Source organism: Acipenser ruthenus, chromosome 5, assembly GCF_902713425.1.
Source record: "Acipenser ruthenus chromosome 5, fAciRut3.2 maternal haplotype, whole genome shotgun sequence".
Taxonomy (NCBI): Eukaryota; Metazoa; Chordata; class Actinopteri; order Acipenseriformes; family Acipenseridae; genus Acipenser; species Acipenser ruthenus.
The window spans coordinates 34,444,677-34,454,721 of record NC_081193.1 but is presented as its reverse complement, the minus strand read 5'-3'; the positions used below and the strand labels follow the sequence as shown (position 1 = coordinate 34,454,721).

Genomic DNA, 10,045 nt, shown 5'->3' with positions numbered 1-10,045 from the left:
GTGGCGATTTTTAAACAATGGAAAATTGGGCGTTAACAATCACGTTCACACAATTGTAGGTTAATTATAAGTCAGTTTAATAAATAAATCAATTTAACAACGAACAATAAACGTTCTACGGCTACTAGTTTTTAACATTCCAATAAAGCGATTTTTTTCACATTTTTAGAAGAAGAAAAAAAACTTCACTGCTGGAAACAATATATATACACACACACACACACACACACACACACACACACACACACACACACACACACACACATACACATACATTTGGCCATAGATAATATTTTGTGTGTTCTTCAAACAACTTATGGGGCGGTCTAGGGGTAGGTTAAACACCGCCGCTGTACAGAATACGAATAGGCAGAAATGCTACCTGTAGAAAGTAAAGGATTTCAAAGAAAGCTAGCGAATGGGAGATGTGCCTCGAAGACAAAACGGTATGTGGTAAACACACAGTACATATGTGCAGTGATGTGTGTCCTGTGTGTTCATTTGTAACATCGGTAAATCTATAAATTAACAGGTAAATGCACAGATTTAATAGCTAATCGATAAATCTATACATTAACCGGTAAACGTATACGTTTACCAGCTCATCGTGTCAAGCTATACATTTAGAGGTGTAGTGTTATTTTCAGGCACCCCTAAAAACGTGGTACACAATTGGTTGTCTGTTTCCAATTTAAGTTTGCAAAAAGATTGTGTATAGTTAACTTTAGCACTTGCTTTTCATTTTTCTACAAACCTTAATTATGACTATAGCAAGTGATTGCACCTATACCAAAACCTCACACGTCAAGTTTTGCTGCTAGTACCACATTCTGATGAGGTACCACTTTCTGGCTCTACACCGATAAATGTATATATTTACCAGCTCACAGGTCCATTTATAAAATAACCAAGGTGGTGTTAGTTAATGCATATAGCAGCTATTGTTTGAGTTGATGGGGGTATTCAAGACTTAACAGACCATTTCAATGGTGTGTTTGGTCCCCCATAATTATTCATTCACAAGCGAAGCGAGGTGCACAGCTGTGGTTATGGTTTTTTTTTCTTTCTGTTAAATGCATTAATTAACCAAGGGTTTTTTTTTGTTTGTTTTGTTTTGTTAAAGCTATATGCATTAGCTAACATGTCATTGGTTATTTTATAATTGACCAGTAAAATGGTAAATCTAAACATTTAAAGATTAATCTAAAGGTGTACCGATGTAACCCATACAGACATCACTGCATTTAACTGAACCATATAAAAAAGACTACCAATGCTTTTTTTAAGAAACTGTACTTTGCTTTGATATATGATTGCATAAATTTCATTTATATTTATTTTGCTTTACCATATATTCCAAATGTATTTTATTTTTATTCTTACTTTCATTAAACTTAACCCCACCTCAGGCCACAGACTCAATTCACCACCTGATGAAAACTAAAAGTTGAAACGCGCCGTGGACGTGGATCAGAAATGTTTTTAATTATTATTTTTTTTATTCTTTGAAGTGTGTTCAACAAAAGAAATAAAATGAATTGAGTCATGGAAAACTTGAGTAGTATGGATCATTAAGAAAAACTACAAGTTGTGCGACCAAGTTCTCTCTGCAGTCCTGAATCATAAGGATCAAGGTTTGTTGGAGCATTCCTGACTGGTTGCCATAAATTGAGAGAGACAATCACTTTCATATATATATATATATATATATATATATATATATATATATATATATATATAGACACACACAGTTGTAGTCCAAAGTTTACATACCCCAATGGAAATTTATAGTTTCTAGAAATTTATTGAAAACAAATAATTATAGGAAAAATCTTTTGTAACAAAAGTTTTACTTTTGGGATGAGGAGAAAAAAGTTACAAGAAATAGATGTCTACAGTTATTTATTTCAGCAATTTTTTTTTTGCAAAACTCCAAAAATGGTAATTCAAAAGTATTCATACCCTGACAAGGAAAATGAAATTAATAGCTAGTTGAAGCACCTTTAACAATAATAACCTCTTTTAAACTATTAGGATATTTGTCAATGAGCTTTTGGCATGATTCTTTACTGATTTTTGACCATTCTTCAACACAAAATTGTTCCAGTTCATTCAAATTCCGAGGACTTCTCTTGTGCACAGCCGTCTTCAACTCATACCAAAGTTTTTTAGGGAATGGTTTCAGATGATTTGCCAATATCTTTTGGTATGCTATGAATCTATTTTACCATGTATTGGAACTAAATTTCCTGTGCCATTAGAGGAAAAACAGCCCCATAGAAGGATATTACCACCTCCATGCTTGACAGTAGGTATGGTGTTGTTTTCTTTGTATGCCGCACCAGACTTTCTCCAAATGTATCGACTATCAGTGCAACCAAATAGCTTGATTTTTGTTTCGTCACTCTACAAAACCTTTGACCAGAACTCATATACATCATTCAAATGCTGTTTTGCAAACTTTAAGCAATTGCCCTTGTGTCATTTTCCTAAGAGTGGCTTTTTCCTTGGCCTGCGACCATTGAGACCTTCACCATGTAATACTCGACCTATGGTTGAAATGGAAACCCCAGTCCCACTTGCAGCAAATTCATTTTGAATATCTTCGGCAGTCAATCTTAGATTGTTATTAACTTTCCTCACAATTTTTCTACTTGTTCTTGGTGAAAGAACCTCCTTTCTTCCAGACTGAGGGAGCATTGTGACAGTACCATGAGTCTTGTACTTCTTGATAGACACAATAGTTGAAACTGGGATACTCAAATGCTTGGAAATATTCTTGTACCCTTCTCCAGCTTTATGACAATAAATTATTTTCTGCCTAAGGTCTTCAGATAGCTCTTTACTTTTTCCCTATTGACTTATTGGTAATGACATCAATCACCCTATGCCTAACCCTTTTATACTCTCTAAGAATGTTCACCTACAATCCAGCATTTTCTAGACTTTTCTAGAATTAGGTTCTGCATTATCATATTGACATTTCTAGCACCTTGTAGACAATACTATCATAGCATCAAAGCGTATGAATACTTTTGAATTTGTATTTTTGGAGTTTTGCAAAAAAATTGCTGAAATAAATCATTGTAGACATCTATTTCTTGTCATTTTTTTTTCCTCATCCACAAAAGCAAAACTTTTGCTACAAATTTTTTTTCCCTAAAATTCTTTGTTTTCGAGTAATTTCTAGAAATTATAAATTTCTATTGGGGTATTTTAAACTTTTGACTACAACTGTGTGTGTGTGTGTGTGTGTGTGTGTATATATATATATATATATATAATTAGATCGATCTTAAAATTAGCAATACTGTATGTCAGTAGTACCCATTCTTTCATACCTACCCTTAGCAAGTGCAGCCAATGACTTCTGCCTACTAAGCCCAAACCGATAAAACATTGCATTAGCAATATATTTTTAATGTCAACCATGCACTACTATTTTTTCCTGGAAAGTGGCTTTCAAAAGGAAGACGTGTCTACTGGCCAGTCATAGTTTATTGTGGATTATGTAATAGAATACACTGGTTAGTAAGACGTGATTGGGGTTGGCTGAAAAAATAAACCGTAGTGAAAGACACGCGGGTGGCAATGGGGCGTAAAATGAAAGGTGTTGCCGATTATGTCAAATAAAATGAGGATTTTGTGGAAGAAATTATAAAAGGAAAGACCAAACTTGTGTGCAAATACTGCAGGGTTGTAATTTCCGTGGTACCAGGAAAAACGGCCTGTAGAATCTCAGAGCACTTACGCAGTACTTTGCACATCAAACAAAAAAATCCATCTCCTCTGGTGCAGTACAGATATCATTAACAGAAACTGTAACAAGAATGAAAAGAAAGTGCAAGGAAAAGGAGGACGTTTGTCATGAATTTGTTCGAGCAATGGCACGATCAGGGACCAGCTTAAACCAAGCGGATGGGCCTATCGCTGATCTCTTTAGCAAAAGAGCTCCTGCAGCAAAAAACATGCCTCATGCACACCAACTTTACAGCAGGTATTTGCCAGTAGTTTTAAAAAATGATTGGGAACGCATTGCAAACATGGTGGGGGATAAGGAAAAAAAAAAAAAAACTAGCCGTTACCCTTGATGAAAGTCCCGAGATACATGTCGATCCAGCTATGAGTATCCTGTTCACTTTCTGTGATGATGAGAATGAAAATGGAAGAAAGACATATGGCCGATATGGAAATTGTGCAGGTGTGTAATTCTCTTTCTTTACAGACACTGCTTGGAAAAGTTTTAAACAAATTCAAAAAGTCATGGTCTGATGTGATATGTTTGTGCTCAGATTCTGCAAGCTACATGATAAAACTGTTCCGTGACTTGAAATCTGCCTACCCTGATTTTAGAGCAATACATGTACCACTTGTTAGACATAGTGATAAAGACTGGCCTTCTTTCAGATCATTTTAAAGATCTAGTGGATTTTGTTATTCATGCTGGTGCTTTATTCAAACATGCACAAGAGCAGAAGCGAGCTTACTTTGCAACCTGCGAGGAAATAGATTTAAAAACCAAAGTGATCCCGTCTGTTACGTTGTCTCGTTGGTTTTCTTTTACCGAGGCTGTGAACTGTTTGGTTGAATATTGGAGACCGTTTCCAAAATTCCTGCTAAGCCACGCAGCCTCTGGAGCCAAATGCCACAGGCTGTACAACTTGATCAGTTCTGAAAAAAGGAGGTGTTTTTTTTTATTTTGCCAGCTTAAGTCTGTATCAATCAAAACATTAGAAAGCGAAGCGAACCATGTTCACCAGGTGTGAGAATTAAAACCATACTTCAACAAAAATCTGAAGAAGGCTTTAGCGATTATGGGCCTGAAACCTGTGCTCTGCTAAACTCCCAACCATTCAGCGTAAGTGAAAGGCTTGAAGCATCTTTCAAATCTTTTTTCCGTTCAATGTTTACCAAGTGGCAGGCAACAACAAGACGCTTAGACAACACACTGCAATTTCAGGGGGAAGATTTATTTTGGTTTAATGTGCAAGTTATTAACCCTCTACTTAAGGAGCAATTTTCACAAAACTTTAATGATTACAGTTTAATCAGTTATGGAATAGGTGCTCAGTTGACCCCCTACAAACACTGAAGTTACAGCACTAGCATATTGGTGCAAGGGCAGCGTGTACAGTGGCCAGAACTAGCCAACATTTTTTTGATGTTATTGGCAGTGCCCATATCCAGTGCCAATGTGGAACGTTCTTTCTCGCAAATTCGATTGATCAACAACTGCACAGAAAGAGCATCTATGTCTGCAGACAGTTTCAAAATGTATGCCATGATTTACTACAACGGGGTCTATGAGTGACTCGCAATCCTTTTTTTTTTTTTTTGGAAACACTAATGTTTTTTTTTGCACTAACTTTTGTGATTGATTGAAAAACACTTCCATACAGTTTTTTTTTCATATTCAGAAAGACTTAATATCCCAGTTTATATAGCCTAGTTTTTATATCTGGGATGGATGCTTTTACTTCAAGTTTTTGCTACTAACGTGGACTGTTGGAACTCATACAGTTTTTTAATTCTGTATTCAAAAAGTCTTTTATACCCGTGTGTACATAGTTTTCTTATACCTGGGACCTTTTATTTTTCACAGTTGCCTGAATCCTAGATGTGGACATCTGCACTTCAACACTGTAAGTAAATAATTTTATTATTATTATTATTATTATTATTATTATTATTATTATTATTATTATTATTATTATTATTATTATTATTATTATTATTTAGCAGCCTAAATAATTATATTAAACTTTGTTACAAAGTACTACAATTAAGGAAAATGTTATTGTAATTTAAATGATTATAGAAACCGAAAGTTGATGTGTTTGAATGTGTTTCTTTCTTTCACCAGAACTGTTAGAAAATGTTTCGCCTTTTCCCAGTCAATATTTATTTCATTTCTTAAATTCTCTCATTTGAAAAACCAGCTACTTAAATGGTACTTGAAAACACCATTCAAGTAACCTATTTCATAAATGATTTCTCTTTGAGTCTGCTCCTTGAAAGAAAAAACAAATACAATGAACAAACAATGAAGCAAGACACCTAATAGGTGATTGGAGGGGAGGAGGTTTGTTTACATGAAACTATACACATTTAGGGCAAGCCTTAAGAAAAACCAATTGGGCGACAACTACCTGTTAAAGCTAACTGAAAACCAACAAGAGTTCTTCACCATTCTTTTGTCATCTGCAATTTGAAAGTTCTGTCAACTACATTTGTATCTATAGGGACCAAGATCCATGTTCTCTATGAGTTTAGTTAAGTCACATTCATTGGGGTTTCAATGCGGGCAATTTACATGTGAAATGGCTATGCGCATGCACGTTTGGGAGAATTACTCTTGTAATCAGGTTTGTGGCCGAAAAAAGCAGCCAAAGAGAGGGATAGGGTGAATCTCATTTACACATGTAAATGATGAAAATCACAGGAAAATCCACGCCCAGTTTCTCATGGAAACCTGCATTTCACGTAAATGTGAATGAGCTTGTTTACCCTTAAGTGACTATATTTATATCACTATAAATATTGCAAAGGAGCAGGTCAGTTATTACTGTGGATTCCAAGACAGAAAGTAAGTAGCTGATGGGCGGTTTTATGGTTAGCAGTGGAGTAGTTCACCTTAATGCTAATGCGGGCCGGTTTTTTTTCTTATTGTTTTTTGCTGTGTCTGACTTGTCATGTTGTGTATCTCTTGTGGAGTTACAGTTCTGTATAAAATCACTTATCATGAACTGCATTATGCCCTTGTTATAGTATTAAAGCAGCTGTTTGAGAATACCCTTGTTGTAAAATTAAGTTAAACACGAAGAGCAAGTGAGCAAGCAAATGTCTGTAACTGAATTCCCTTGTTTTTGATCCCAGTTATGTCCAAAGACAACGCATGTCCGCCCTCCACTCAAAATGGCAGGAGCGAGGAGGAAACCCAGGCATCAATAAGTATAGTGACTTGGATGTGTTGAGCCAGCTCGATCGCCTGAAACAGCGAAGGAAGCACGTGTACCAACAAATGGTTGGTGCCTTCTCAGAAAGAGGAATAGAGCGCACAGTCCCACAAGCTAGGGACAAATTAAATACATTTAAACAGTCCTACCTGCAGGAACTAGCAAGGAGATGCCATTCAGGAGAAGCAGGACAGTCCCGGTTTTGGTTCTGGGAAGACATGGACTGTTTATTGGGGCAGTGCCCAGTGGCAGTTGCAGCTGCCCACTTAATTGACATCTGCAGTGCGCTGCATCTGAAGCAGGTTGCGTGTACATGTACATTCAATAACTTGCATTACTGTTAATTAAAAGTAATTGTGATACTTTTTATTTTATTTCTTTAAGACCGCTCCACCAGTGCTACACAGTCAGCAGCGACTACATCCTCCAGTAGTACACAACTGCAAGCTCAACAGGTGAGCGAACACACCAGTTCAGATCACACGGATGAAGCAACTGAGGAAGGAGAATCGGTGGGTTAGGAATCGGTAGATGAGACTGCACATTCACAATCTGATGTGGCAAATGTAGGTGTCTCTATTTTTTATTTGTATACATTGTTTTGTCCGGATTAACTGTATACATATATGTCAAATTAACGATCGCTATTGCTATGGTGTTTTTTTTTTTTTTTTTTTTTTTAAACTCCTCTATCCTCCCCCCCCCCCCCCCCCCCGAAGCTCATCCATCACAACACCCTTCAGCAGTGGAGTACAGGCGGTCGAGGCTACATGAGATGAGGCGGATGCGATGCCAGATGCAATAGCAACAGGTCCTGTTCCAGTAGGCAGAGAGTCACCATCAGCATGACTGGTCAAGGTGGATGAGACCGCAGCAGCAGCAGCAAAATCAGGACACTGTGGCGATATTCTCTGAGTTCCTGCACAGCATTGCTGAGGCTGTGACATCCAACCCACCTACGGTTGACGGTAGGACGACCTACCCCACACCAGTAAAATACTGTATGTAAATAAATACAGACAAAATAAAATTTCAAATGAACGTATTGATTTTGTTTTTTGTTTATATCATTAATATTTAACACAACGGTAATTACAACAAAACATAAAATAAAGAAAGAAGAGAGTCTCTGACAGCATGAGCCTCCTCAGATCGCTGGTGTCCAGTTGAAACTGGCGACTGAGGTAACCCTGTTTGTCTCACAGGCGTCAGCCACTGATTCCTGAACACCTTGTTTTGTTCTTGACACAGGTTGTGCAGGATACAGCAGGCAGTGGCAATTTTGGGAACAAACTCATGCTGCACTTAAGACCGTTTCAGCAGTATCCGCCACCTCCCTTTCAAGTGCCCAAAAGCCAGTTCAACCACTACCCATACTCACCCAAGTGTGGTGTTAAATGCTTCCTCCGCAGCTGTCAGTCGTCTGGAAAGGTAGAGTTTCATAAGCCAGGGAAGTAGGGGATACGCAGCATCAACGACTAGATATAAGGACACACCCTGCTCCCCTATATCCTGTATTGTCTGAATGAAAGGGGAATATAGATTACTATCGTAAAAAGGATATGAAATGTATGCAAAAGTCAAAATTTGTTGTATTTTGAGCCATTACTGACATCCCCCAAACATCTTAAAGTATTAATAATGAGTGCTTAATCTGAAACCACAGCAAACACAAACGCTGTTAAGTGAGGAATATATGAGGAAAATGGAAAATCTTAACACTGTCTTTCATTATACACATAACTGAATAGCCTATTTCCATTAAGAATACATTAATCCCTCAGAAATATTAACCTGCGGAAGTGGGTGTTGACGCGTATACAATCCTGAAGACCGGAACATCGCAGCATCATGCGCAGATCCTGTCATGACACACACGATGTCTCTAAACCTTTGAAATAAAGGAATAAAACATGTAAAAATGATTTAAATAAACAGTATTTTGATACATTAATGATTTGTGACTTTATGAGGTACTTTACATGAAAAGTCATAATATACTGCATTCCTTACAGCGGAGTAGCTTGGGAGAAATGAGGAAGGGAAAAGACAAGGCAAGCAGCAGAGTTTTTGGGTGAGCTGGAGTGGACGGATAGCGGAAGCAGGGAGGCAGGCCAGGAGGGAGTTGCAGTAGTTAAGGAGGGACAGTACCAGGGCCTGAACTAGGAGCTGTGTGGGGTAGTCGTTGAGGAAGGGGCGAATTCTGCATATGTTGCTGAGGAAAAATGCGACAGGAGCGTGCCATATAGATGTGCTGAGAGTAGGAGAGGGAGGGGTTGAGGGTGACACTGAGGTTCTTGGTGGATGAGAAGGGAGAGAGGGTGGTGGATTCAAGAGGAATAGAGGTAGAGAGATCAACGGTGGGGGGAGGAAGAGGGGGGAGAAAAGGTCTGATTTGGAGAGATTGAGTTTAAGTTGATGCGAGTGCATCCAGGAGGAGATGGACGAGAGACAAGTGGGAGTCAGAGGGGGGAAAGGAAAGGAAGATCTGGGCATCATCAACATAGAAATCATACGAGAAGCCATGGGAGGAGATGAGGGGACCCAGGGAGTTAGTGTAGATAGAAAACAGGAGGGGTCCCAGGACTGAGCCTTGGGAGGATGCCTGTAGAAAGAGAGGAGGAGGAGAACCAGGCAAGAGCAGTGCTGGAGAGTCCCTGGTCAGCGAGAGAGGACAGGAGAATAGAGTGGTCGACCATGTCAAAGGCTGCAGAGAGGTCGAGGACAGGACAGGACCGGACAGAGGAGAGGGAGGCGGCACGGGCAAAGAGTAGAGAGTTAGGGATGGAGAGAAGCGCAGTTTCAGTGGAGTGCTGGGCGAAAACCGGATGGAGGGGGTCGAACAGAGAATGTTGACAGGAAAGCAGAGAGCTGGCGATGTTCAAGGGTTTTAGAGAGGAAAGGGAGACAGGACGGTAGTTCTGGAGGGATGAGGGATCAAAGGAGGTTTTTTTAAAAACAGTATGGAAGGAGCCAGAGAGTAGAGAGTTTTTGAGAAGAGGAAAGCAGGGGCAGCAGCCTGGAAGAGGTGAGTGGGGAGGGGGTCCACAAGCACACGTGGTGGGTTTGTGACCCTGCAGCAGGGAGCA

At 38.8% G+C, this 10,045-nt stretch overlaps 1 long non-coding RNA gene across 1 annotated transcript; it reads left to right on the top strand.

Annotated features, from left to right (window-relative positions):
• The first annotated feature begins 5,510 nt into the window (after window positions 1-5,510).
• Window positions 5,511-7,917, top strand: LOC131737123 (uncharacterized). The gene is made up of 3 exons (XR_009328700.1): window positions 5,511-5,642; window positions 7,341-7,522; window positions 7,676-7,917. It is a non-coding gene; the product is annotated as an uncharacterized LOC131737123 (long non-coding RNA).
• The last annotated feature ends 2,128 nt before the right edge of the window (window positions 7,918-10,045 follow it).